The sequence below is a fragment of the Gorilla gorilla genome, chromosome 2, assembly GCF_029281585.2.
Source record: "Gorilla gorilla gorilla isolate KB3781 chromosome 2, NHGRI_mGorGor1-v2.1_pri, whole genome shotgun sequence".
Lineage (NCBI taxonomy): Eukaryota > Metazoa > Chordata > Mammalia > Primates > Hominidae > Gorilla > Gorilla gorilla.
In genome coordinates this window covers 162,374,528-162,387,476 of record NC_086017.1, presented here as the reverse complement: position 1 = coordinate 162,387,476, position 12,949 = coordinate 162,374,528, and the positions used below count along the sequence as shown (strand labels likewise).

Below are 12,949 nucleotides of genomic sequence, written 5' to 3'. Positions count from 1 at the left end.
ATCAAATGTTTCATATTCTAAATTTGTCTGATTGCTCATTGAAGATTTTTGATACAGTTTATTACAAAAGTATGTTGTGTACATGTAATTACATCATATCAGGAGGCATACGATGTCAGATTATCTCACTTTTGGTAAGTTGGATCATTCAGTGACCACCAGATCTCTCTGCTTCAGAGGTATACTTTTTATTACTCTAAATGATGGGGGAGTATGTTTTCCGGCTGAAAGATACTATTCTCCCACACCCATTCATCCAGTGGCTTTTGGCCACAATTGAAGCTTATTGCCTGAATCAGTTATCACACTGAGGTTGCAAAATGGTGATGTCCTAAATTCTACCCTTCTTCTACCTTTACTAGCCAGCATTCTTCTGTAAACAAGAGCTTTCTCATTTGCATCCTACCTTTTTGTAATCTGTACTTTTAATATCACCATAAACTCCTGAATTTGTTTTGGTTTTCAATGTATTTTCATCTGTTGCTATCATTCTCATTAATGCCCAAACTGTCCCAGATCTAGGAGTGCCCTCAAGTCGGCTTCTGTGTCCTTTTTTAGCATTTCCTAATCGGTCTGAGCACTTCCTTGCTTTCTGATCAAAAGATGTCACAACTCAGCTTATACTTTTCCTGTACCTGATCAGAAATCAGTAATTTCTCTTAAGGAGCCCTGTTTCCTTTCAGTGGCTAGTGAGAGTTCCAAACAAGATGAGCTCACTGACAGTGGGAAGTCACTACTTCTGCATTGGCAGGGGGGTTTCACTTTTGTTATTTAAAAATGGCTTGAGCAAGTTTACAGCTATTGGGGTGTCATGACTTACGGACATACAGATTTTATTACTTTTTTTTATTAAGGACTTTGAGCAGGTTTAAAGTTTGAAGGGAAGTAGCCCTTAGAAAGAGACGTTGAAAATAGAAAAGAGAAAAGCAATAACACATAGTTCAAAGAAACATTAGAAGGAAGTGGAAGTGCATTTAAAAAAAAAAAAAAGCATGGAGTAAAACAAAACTAGTCCTGGCACGTTTCACAGTCCAAGGATGTCAATGAGCATCAAAGTGCAGTGTATAGTATAAAGAGAAAGGAGTGTTTATCAGAATTTTTTTACATACAGGTATTATATCTGAGGCAATAATGAAATGGCATCTAACAGCTCCCCTGGGGCAGGGCAAGACATAAGACTATTTTCTTACACTGTACTTGACTGACTCCTATTGAAATCCATGGGAAAGGTGAAATATCACAAGTGGAATGTTGTAAAACAGACACGCATATTCAAGAACAGATCCCGGCCGGGTGCGGTGGCTCACGCCTGTAATCCCAGCACTTTAGGAGGCCGAGACTTGCGGATCACAAGGTCAGGAGATCAAGACAATCCTGGCTAACACGGTGAAATCCCGTCTCTACTAAAAATGCAAAAACAAAAATTAGCCAGGCGTGGTGGCGGGCACCTGTAGTCCCAGCTACTTGGGAGGCAGAGGCAGGAGAATGGCGTGAACCCAGGAGGCGAAGCTTGCAGTGAGCTGAGATCGCACCACTGCACTCCAGCCTGGGCAACAGAGCGAGACTCCATATCCAAAACAAAAACAAAAAACAAAAAAACAGATCCCAACATGTGAGCCTAGGACTCATAAAAAGTAAAGGTCTTTGATTTCAAATACAACTTGAACAACATCTTCAAGCTGCATAAAAGTACATCTTTCACCCTTAAGTCCTACTAAGTTTGCAACTAATACAGTTGCGCCATTGTTGCAGGCTCTAGTTAATAAAACACAAATTCGTTTAAGAATTGCTCAATTCGCCTGGCGCAGTGGCTCATGCCTGTAATCCCAGCACTTTGGGAGGCCGAGGCAGGCGGATCACGAGGTCAGGAGATTGAGACCACGATGAAACCCCATCTCTACTAAAAATACAAAAATAAGCCAGGCGTGGTGGTGGGCGCCTGTAGTCCCAGCTACTAGGGAGGCTGAGGCAGGAGAATGGCATGAACCCGGGAGGCGGATCTTGCAGTGAGCCAAGATCGTGCCACTGCACTCCAGCCTGGGCGACAAAGTGAGACTCCATCTCAAAAAAAAAAAAAAAAAAAAAAATTAGCCGGGCATGGTGGCACGAGCCTGTAGTCCCAGCTACTCGGGAGGCTGACGCAGGAGAATCGCTTGAACCCGGGAGGTGAGGTTGCAGTGAGCGGAGATCACGAAACTGCCCTCCAGCCTGAGCAACAGAGCAAGACTCCGTCTCAAAAAAAAAAAAAAAAAAAGAATTGCTGAATTTATAAGTTATTACCACAGTATGTTTTATTAAAATCAAAGAACCCTCTAACAGGGATTAATACACAAAACAGGGAGGAAACATACAACACTTTGGGTTAGAGAGTACATGGGAATCACTTCTGTACAGTATTTCTACTCCCACTTAAAATTCTGGATATTTATATTCTTTTCCTTTGGCTATATAAGCCTGAATCTTGAACAAACATACAAGTGGTTGATATTCAGCTAAGCAATTAAAGCTGTTGTTTTCTCACACATGGAAATTTGTCTTCATCTTCACAGCAAAAGATAACCACTAATGGTCTAACAGCCCCATGATCTGCAGATCTGAGTACTGCTTGCCTGAGAAATGCAAACACCATCTCAGTGAGGCGAAAAGAGGTCATGGATTCATTTCCTTGCCTGGCCCCAGGGAATAGGACCACATATTCCAAAACAATGCTGCAGAAGAACAGGCTGGAAAAAATTCAGTAATTCAGGCAGCTCAACCTAGTTCCAGGAGAAAAAAGAATTGGTTCCCAAAACCCTGAAGCCAGGAGTGATGCAGAGCTTTGTGCCACTCTCATGAAAGATTAGCATTGTGTAGGGACTGGTAAATTAGAACTGAGACACTCTGGACTTCATACATACGCTCTGTTGTTGAGTGCCACTTCCTGTGACTAGAATAGAGGGATCATCAGAAGCAAAACCTCTCCCAATTTGTCCCTTGTTCAAGCACTGCTGGGCCACATACTGGAGGAAGCTCAGAGCACTCTGCAAAGGGTCTACTGTGTCTCCTGCAGCCCTGAATTTCAGTGTAGAAGAGCATCAACTTAAATAAACTTAAAGAAGAGGGGAAACTGTCAGAAGCCTGACAGTTTATTCTGTTATCAGCTGAGTCACTCCCTGTATGCGCAATGTTCCCACTGAGTCACAGCCTGCCTCACACCAGGTATTTGATTCTTATGGGAACAGGAACCCTAGATGTAGCTGAGGTAGCTACTACTTCCCCCCTCATTTTAGACATGTAAAAACTGATACACAAAGGCAGTTAGTAATTATCACAACATTCTAGCGCCATACATGTAGCTAAGGCCCACTGTATCCCACAAGCATGCATGTAATCATTATGCTGCACTGTCTGTCCTCTGTCCACTATTCCAACAGAGCAGTAAATAAAGCACACTTCACATTCCTAGACCTTAGCATATGGACTACTTACTGCTGATGAGTTATTCAATTACAGTTAAGGTCTGACCCCAACAAGAAAGCTAAATTCTCTTCCTGTATCAAAATCATCTGAAACATACCTACCATTAAGGGGTCATTCCAGTGGTTCTCAAGAAAACTTAGAAATGTGTGGGGACATGGCTGGTTGCACAAACCATGGCGTTCTACTGCCACTTAGTGGATACAGGCCAGGGATGCGGCTAGACACCCAACAATACACAAGACAGCCTACCCACAAAGAACTGAAACCCAAAAAAACAGTTAACAGTACCAAAGCTGAGAAACCCTGGACTATTCCAATCATTATAGGCAAAAAATTACAAGTCCATCCTGACTACCAAGATGCAGTCCCTAGAGTAAAGGCTAATAGTGGGTGGCCATTTTCCTGGCCCCCAGTTTGCCATTCGGGAAGACTGCATGACTATGTATCCATTGGAGGTCATGAGGTGCCTATGCCACACCTCACCCTCTACTGACAGCTCCCATGATCCATTTGCATAATCACAAAGTGAAGACAGGCTGGAGTTCTTAGACATGCCAAATATGCTAGACTTGCACTCTGCCACAAGCTATGCCAAAAGTGTTTTGAGGGAAGCGGTTAGAATACAAAGTAAAGACTATGTTTGGACATTATCAGTTTATAATCCATCCTAATCCGTCCCCCCTTCCCATTCTCACACATAATCAAGAGTTGGATCTGTTTGTAGCAGAAATTCAGATTTCTTTTATCTTTATGGGTTGTAAAGACTATGAATACGAAGATCAAGAGAGGGCCGAGTTTATGCTTTGGTGGAGGAGGAAGTTCTTGGGTATCTGCAATTCAACCTAAGAAGAATATTTAGATATTTCTAATGTGAAAACTTAGCACAGCTCCTCAATGAAAGTATGTGGCCACACCATTCAGCCAATTTTAAGTTACATTAACACATGTTGGTCACTGACCTGGATTCTAACTGAAGGTAAAGTCGATGGGTCACAGCAGCAGGAGTTAGGATCAAGTGACCTGACCTTGAGCTCACATCTATTGCCAGAGAAAACTGGCTGAAGGTGACAAACAGCAGCAAGCAGAGCACTCCTTGTGCCAGGGGCCCCAGGGGATCTGCGTGTGGCATCCAAACCACATGCAGCAGATCTGGGTTTCTCCCTGCAGAAGAGTTTCCACCATTTACAGGTTAATGTTACCTGTTGTAATCACCATTCATGATAGTCCGACTCTGTATCTGTCTTTGGATATCAACGCAGGAGATAGAAAACTGAGTCAAAAAATCAGAAACTCATTTTAAATACTTTTAGAAACTGGCAAATCAAAAGGAGGTTCTCTATGCTGCAGTATCTGGAAGATAACTGAAGAAACTGAAGGCATCCACCTCATGCAAAACCTTAAAACTCAGATCAAAAACAAAAATAATATATATACTCTCAAACATACACACATGCACATTCCTTTCCTGAAAAAAAAATACTGGCTGACTTCTCAAGATGCGACTCCAGCAAAATGTTGAAGGGCCTGTGTAAAGGATCACATTCATATAAAACATGCTGCCCCCACATTCTTTCAGGAGCAGGGGAGCCCTGGCTTGGAATCAATCAGACATTAGTTTGAATACTGTCTGGCTATGTGTTAGGTGCCCTTTGATGAATCACTTAACCATTTTAAGCATCACTGTCCTCATTTGTAAGGTAAACGTTTACTCATTGGCAAGGTTCCACCATGTTACCCAAGAGCTTAGGCCATCCATTTTCCCCCACTGTGACAGCCTCTCGTGTCAGTCTTGATGCCTGTTCCTATAGCTCTCTCACCCCAAAACTCCTTCCCTCTTCTTTGCCTAGCTAAAGCCAACTCATTTGTCAACCTTCACTATCACATGCTCCAGGAAGGCTGCCCTGATGCCACCATTTCTGAAACTAGATACATGCTCACTGTGTTCCTGTGCTTCCTCCTTCAATGATGACCCCATGTCATACCTTGAAGTGTCCCTCTGTTCAGCCTCCCCCTACACTGGAATCTTCCTGAGAGTTCCCTGATGTGTTTCCATAGGGCATGACAAGCATGTTCTCATGGCTTTAGTGAGCAAATGAACAAACAGCCTTGGCAAAGGAAGAAATATCAGGGGTACACAGGAGCCAAAGGTTACAATGTACTTTATAAACAGCAGATTTCAACAAGGGGAAATCAATGATATCAAAAACTACAAAGAGGTCAGGAAATAGAATAACTGAGAAAAAGACAACAGACTTAGAAATTAGGTCCCTGACAGCTTCTGAGAAGTGTGGTGAGTGTCAGACATCAAATGCTCTAGGTGATGAAAAAAGATAGCGGGTGGGAGAGTTCCTTCTTCTGGGTGAAGGAGAAAGTGAGATTCTCCTTGACTGAGCCTAGACAGGGCACGGACAAGAGTGCCACAGGAATGCAGAACACGGATGAGACAGCTACCGATAGGATCTGACAGAAAGCTGCTACGGTTTGAGTGTCCCTTTCAAAATTCATTTGAAATTGATTTGCCATTGTGGCATTAAGAGGCGGTACCTTTGAGAGATGATTAGATCATGATAGCAAAGGCCTCGTGAGCAAATTAATGGTATTACTGCAGAAGTTGGCCCTCTTTTTCTCTTGGTCTCACACGCTCACTTGCCCTTCCACCATGACGCAGCAGGAAGGCCTCACCAGATGCATCCCCTCCATCTTGAGCTTCAGAGAATCCAGAACCATAAGCCAAATTAATTTCCTTTCTTTATAAATGACTCAATATGTAGTACTGTTATAGCAGCAGACAATAGACTAACACAGGAGCTAAGCAGAAGGATTTCTGAGAAATAAGGGGAGTGTAGCCAATTACAGAGAAAGAACAGTAACTTCTGTGAAGTCGAGGGCACCCTGGACAGGTCTATGACTTAGAAACATAGGACATTGTTTACCCAGCCCTAAGGAGTCACAGTGCTGGGGCAGAAAGGCAAGCCCAATAGGCAGGGTGAAAGAAGTTCTAAAATATCCAGCTCTGCTTGGGTAAGAAAGGCTAGGAGGCTGATGACAGAGAGAATTAAATAACACTAGTAAATAATATAAAATATTTTAAAGATGTAAAACGCTGTAAGTTATTTTAGTAACATAAAATGTAATAAGCATGTTCTGATGGCTTTAGTGAGCAAATGAACAAACGGCCTTGGCAAAGGAAGAAATATCAGGGGTACACAGGAGCCAAAGGTTACACTATACTTTATAAACAGCAGATTTCAACAAGGGGAAATCAATGATATCAAATGCTGCAAAGAGGGTCAGGAAATAGGATAACTGAGAAAAAGACAACAGACTTAGAAATTAGGTCCCTGACAGCTTCTGAGAAGTGTGGTGAGTGTCAAACTTTAAATGCTCTGGGTGATGGAAAAAGATAGGGGGTGGGAGGAGGATTCCTTCTTCTGGGTGAAGGAGAAAGTGAGATTCTCCTTGACTGAGCCTAGATAGGGCACGGACAAGAGTGCCACAGGAATGCAGAACACGGATGAGACAGTTATTTGTAAATTATTTTAGTAACATAAAATGTAATAACACAACTATAAATACACGACACATAAATACTATGAAAACCACATAGGCGATCACATTGACACCAAAAAAAAAAAAAGTGTTAAACATTAAGGCATGAGAGATTAAAGCAGCAAGAAAATGGCTTCAGTAAGTTTAAAAATGTATAAATTTTTACATACATCTATACTATTTTCTATTGATACAGAATCAGCTAGAAAACAAGTATTTATCTCATAGAAAAAGATCCAGAGCACGTGTATTAAAGCTTTTGATGTCTGGACTGAAAGGAAGGAAAAAAATATATAAAAGTTGTACCTTTATAAGAACTGAAAAAAGAAGAGGAAGAAAAATGCACATCATAAGTAGGTACTGATAAAAGCATTATTTGAAGGCAATCCATTCTCCATAAATATTTCTATTCCTAATTATGAAATAATTTAAATATACAAAAACAGAAGTGCAGACACTAATGTTGATAACACCAATGTACCAGTCACCAGTGTTAATAGGCAGTAATATTAGGCATATTTTGATTCAGAATTTAAGAAATAAAATATCACAGATACAGCAAAGTCCAACCACCCTACCACTTATAAGCTCCCACTTGTAAGTTAAAACACATGGTATTTGGTTGGGTGTAAGGAGGCTGGACTTGCTCCTACTTCCCTCCCCAGGAGTAGGCAATGTTCTTTTCTTTTTTTCTTTTAGGTTCAACAGTTACATGTGCAAGTTTGTTACTTGGGTATATTGTGTGACACTGAGCTTTTGGGCTTCTAGTGAACCCGTCACCCAAATAGTGAACATAAAACCCAAGAGTAAGTTTTTCCACCATTTCCCCCCTTCCTACCTCCCCGTCTTTGGAGTCTCCAGTGTCTACTGTTCCCATCTTTGTGTCCATGTGTATCCAATGTTTAGTTCCCACTTATAAGTGAAAATATGTGGTATTTGGTTTTCTGTTTCTGTGTTAATTCACTTAGGATAATGGCCTCTAGCTACATCCATGTTGCTGCAAAGGACATGATTTCTTTTGTATGCTGCATAGTATTCCACAGTGTATATGTACCATATTTTCTTCATCCAATCCATCATTGATAGGCACCTAGGCTGATTCTATGCCTTTGCTATTGTGAATAGTACTACAATAAACATGTGAATGAAGGTGTCTTTTTGGTAAAACAATTTGTTTTTCTTTGAGTATATACCTAGTAATGGGATTGCTGGGTGAAATGGTAATTTTATGTTTAGTTCTTTGAGAAATCTCTACACTGCTTTCAATAGGGACTGAACTAATTTACAATCCCACCGAGAGTACATAAGTGTTCTCTTTTTTCTGCAATCTCACTGACATCTGGTTTTTTTTTTTTTTGGACTTTTTAATAAAAGCCTCAATGTTGTGAAGTTAGAATATATCATTTACAACCAGCACATGTTCCATACTGCCCTAGGCCACTGAGATTATTACTCTATGCAGAACTTAACCTCTTTTTTTCCAAAGAGAATCTCATGACTTTTTAGGAACATTCTAAGTAAATATAAGATGATCACAATCGCCACCTCTCAAATAGGTATAAAATACCAATTTACATTTCCAAGAGACCATAAAGATGGGAAGATTATGATGAAATGTAATGAATAAACTTGGGCAAAGATCCTAGATTTCAGGCCTACTTGGAATATAATTTTTCTTGTCTAAAGTCCCGACTACAACAAAAATATTTTACCATCATCATCTTTATTAAATGTCTCCTGGGCACAGGATCTGGGGGAAAAAAAATGATGCTAACTCAAAGAGTGGTACATGGACCAGCAGCATATCGTGCTTTATCAGTCCATTTTCACACTGCTGATAAAGACATATTTGAGAATGGGCAATTTACAAAAGAAAGAGGTTTACTGGACTTATAGTTTCACATGGCTGAGGAGGCTTCACAATCATGGTGGAAGGTGAAAGGCACATCTCACATGGTGGCAGACAAGAGAAGAGAGCTTGTGCAGGGCAACTCCCATTTTTAAAACTATCAGATCTCATGAGACCCATCCACCATCACAAGAACAGCACAGAAAGATCTACTCCCATAATTCAATCATCTACCACCAGGTCCCTCCCACAACACATGGAAATTAAGGGAGCCACAAGATGAGATGTGGGTGGGGACATAGAGCCAAACCATATCATTCCACCCCTGACCCCTCCCAAATCTCATATCTTCACATTTCAAAACCAATCATGTCTTCCAACAGTCCCCCAAAGTCTCAATTCATTTCAGCATTAACTCAAAAGTCCACAGTCCAGAGTCTCATCCCAGACAAGGCAAGTCCCTTCCGCCTATGAGCCTGTAAAATCTAAAGCAAGTTAGTTACTTCCTAGATACAATGCAGTACAGGCATTGGGTAAATGCAGTCATTCCAAATGGGAGGAACTGGCTGAAACAAAGGGGCTACAGGACCCATCCAAGTCCAAAATCCAGCAGGACAGTCAAATCGTAAAGTTCCCAAATGATCTCCTTTGACTCCATGTCTCACACCCAGGTCACGCAATGCAAGAGGTGGGTTCCTGTGGTCTTGGGCAGCTCCACCCCTGTGGCTTTGCAGGGTACGGCCTCCCTCCTGGCATTGAGTTATCTGCAACTTTTCCAGACCAACGGTGCAAGCTGTCAGGGGATCTACTATTCTGGAGTCTGGAGGATGTTGGCCCTCCTCTCACAGCTCCATTAGATGGTGCCCCAGTAGGCACTCTGTGTGGGGGCTCCAATCCCACATTTCCCTTCCACACCGCCCTAGCAGAGGTTCTCCATGAGAGCCCTGCCCCTGCAGCAAACTTCTGCCTGGACATCCAGGCATTTCCACACATCTTCTGAAATCTAGGCGGAGGTTCCCAAACCCCAATTCTTGACTTCTGTGCACTCGCAGGCTCAACACCAGGTGGAAGCTGCCAAGGCTTGAGGCTTGCACCCTCTGAAGCCATGACCTGAGCTCTACAAGGGCCCCTTTCAGCCACACTAGAGTGGCTGGGACGCAGGGCACCAATTCCCCAGGCTGCACACAGCACAGAGACCCTGGGCTGGGCCCACGAAACCACTTTTTCCTTCTAGGCCTCCAGGCCTGTGATGGGATGGGCTTGCAGTAAAGACCTTTGACATGCCTTGGATACATTTTCCCCATTTTCTTGGTGATTAACATTCAGCTCTTTGTTGCTTATGCAAACTTCTGCAGCCGGCTTGAACTTCTCCTCAGAAAATGGGATTTTCTTTTCTATTGCATTGTCAGGCTGCAAATTTTCTGAACTTTTAAGCTCTGCTTCCCTTATAAAACTGAATGCTTTTAACAGCACCCAAGTCACCTCTTTAATGCTTTGCTGCTTAGAAATTTCTTCAGCTAGATACCCTAAATCATCTCCCTCAAGTTCAAAGTTCCACGAATCTCTAGGGTAGGGGCAAAATGCCCCCAGTCTCTTTGCTAAAACATAACAAGAATCACTTTTGCTCCATTTCCCAACAAGTTCCTCATTTCCATCTGAGACCACCTCACCCTGGACTTTATCGTCCATATCACTATCAGCATTTTGGGCAAAGGCATTCAACAAGTCTCTAGGAAGTTCCAAACTTTCCTACATTTTCCTGTCTTCTTCTGAGCCCTCCAAACTGTTCCAATCTCTGCCTGTTGCCCAGTTCCAAAGTTGCTTCCACATTTTCAGATATCTTTTCAGCAATGTGCCACTCTACTGGCACCAATTTACTGTATTAGTCCGTTTTCACACTGCTGATAAAAATGTACCAGAAACAGGACAGTTTACAAAAGAAAGAGGTTTACTGGACTTACAGTTCCACATGGTGGGAGGCCTCACAATCACGGCAGAAGGTGACAGGCATGTCTCACATGGCAGCAGACAAGAGAAGAGAGCTTGTGCAGGGCAACTCCCGTTTTTAAAACCATCAGATCTCATGAGACCCATTCACTATCACAAGAACAGCACAGAAAGACCCACCCCCATAATTCAATCATCTCCCACCGGCTGCCTTCCACAACATGTGGGTATTACGGGAGCTACAAGATGAGATTTTGGTGGGGACACAGAGCCAAACCATATCACATGCCAAACTCCAGACATAATGGAATCTCAGTCCTCATTTTAGCAAGATCCCAGGTAATGTGTATGCACATTAAAGTTGAGGGAGCACTCACTGGTTTAAAGAATTCAGAAATATGAAAACCTAGACTAAGGCAGAACCAAATCCAACCACCATTTTGCTAAACCCATCCTCCTCCTATCAGACCACATGGCTTTCAGGTGTTATCTCTGCAAAGTCCACACATTAGTCTCATTAGACTGGTGGTAATCAAATGAGGGCAATTTTGTCCCTCAGAGGACATTTGGCAAAGTCTAGAAACATTTTTGATTACCGCAACTTGGGCAGTGGGTTACTGGCATCTAGTAGGCAGAAGTCAGAACTGCTGCTAAACATCTTACAATGCAGAGGACAGCTCCCAAAAATAATTATCTGGCCCAAAAGGTCAATAAGACAAAGGTTTTCAAAAAACAAAACAATTAAAAAAATCCACCTGCAATTAGACTTATGATTTCATGGCTAAGATGAATTGTTACATTCAGTCATTTGATAAATTGATTTGCTCATCCATATCCAAGGTGGGGGGGGTAATATAAACCAATAACCAAAACCACTTCATGCCCAAGCTCTCAAAGAGTTTAAGTTTCCCACAAGAGGCTGCAACCAAATCAATAATCAATACTGACAACAAATAGCAAGTACAGTGAAACAACAAATGCACATGTTGAAATATTTCACAATTACACAAGCTGAATTTAAGAAGTAAGTACAGACATATTTTCCCAATAAAAAATCGGGTGCTCACTTAAATCTTTGTTTTTTATGTTTCGTGTAATGCAGGATCTTTAACGAAAAAACACTTGGGCCACTTCAAGACGACAAACGCTCACTGGGCAAAACACCTTCATTGAAAGGAGACCTCATATTATGCAAAAAAAATCTTAAAAGGTAATTTTTTAAATCCCTCAAGTATTATCAAGAGCTTTGTTAATTTCATCGAAGTGCTATGAAGAAAAAATTCTCTTCTTCAGAGAAGGAATTACAGCTCACAGTTAGGAAGGTGGAAGGTGGTCTAATACAAGAGGAAAATAGGTCATGGTGTACAATTACACAGATGAGTAATGAACTCAGAGCTGACTAAGCCTGCTTTTATTAAGATGAACGTATTTCTGGAGTGAGCAATGCTTTGCATAGCTCTGTATCAATTAAATTCTGTCCAAAGAGAGAACCCTGAGGTTATATGTAATATGTGACAACTTGAAAACACTTCATGCAGCACAATCCTAAGATATTACACTGCACTAAGGGACAAGTGCACTCACTAACTAAATCAGATTGAATCTTTGGCATTGACATTCTTTCTACACAATGCTCCCACTACACTTTAATAACTGTCTTTGGGCCTCATAAATCTCATTCTGCCATGTTCTTTAATTATGTTACCAAAGTCTCCAAAGTGACAGTAGACAACGTAGGCTAAAACATTTCAGACCACTTCATTCTCATATATCTGGATTTGTGAAACAAGGCAAAGTTTCACTGAAGAAAATTTCAAGACTTACACTATTACAGTATACCCCCCCCCCTTTTTTTTTTTTTGAGACTGAGTCTTGCTCTGTCACCCAGGCTGGAGTGCAATGGTGGGATCTCGGCTCACTGCAACCTCCGCCTCCCAGGTTCAAGCAATTCTCCTGCCTCAGCCTCCCAAGTAACTAGGATTACAGGTGCATGCCACCACACCTGGCTAATTTTTTTTATTTTTAGTAGAGGCAGGGTTTCATCATGTTGGCCAGGCTGGTCTCAATCTCCTGACCTCGTGATCCACCCACCTCAGCCTCCCAGAGTGCTGGGATTACAGGCGTGAGCCACCGTGCCCGGCCACA

At 41.9% G+C, this 12,949-nt stretch overlaps 2 protein-coding genes across 10 annotated transcripts in view; one reads left to right on the top strand and one right to left on the bottom strand.

Moving 5' to 3' along the window:
* MED12L (mediator complex subunit 12L) overlaps positions 1-12,949 on the bottom strand; it is a 348,784-nt gene that overhangs the window by 201,807 nt on the left and 134,028 nt on the right. The window lies entirely within an intron of this gene.
* The window catches only part of P2RY14 (purinergic receptor P2Y14), a 67,006-nt gene that overhangs the window by 47,587 nt on the left and 6,470 nt on the right, over positions 1-12,949 (top strand). For 2 of the 3 annotated variants that reach the window (XM_019023184.4, XM_019023185.4), the window contains exon 2: positions 11,907-12,014. The gene's annotated coding sequence lies outside the window, so the exon portion shown is untranslated. Of the gene's footprint in view, positions 1-7,707; positions 7,815-11,906; positions 12,015-12,949 lie in introns of those variants that run through there. The other variant, XM_063704298.1, reaches the window with a different exon arrangement.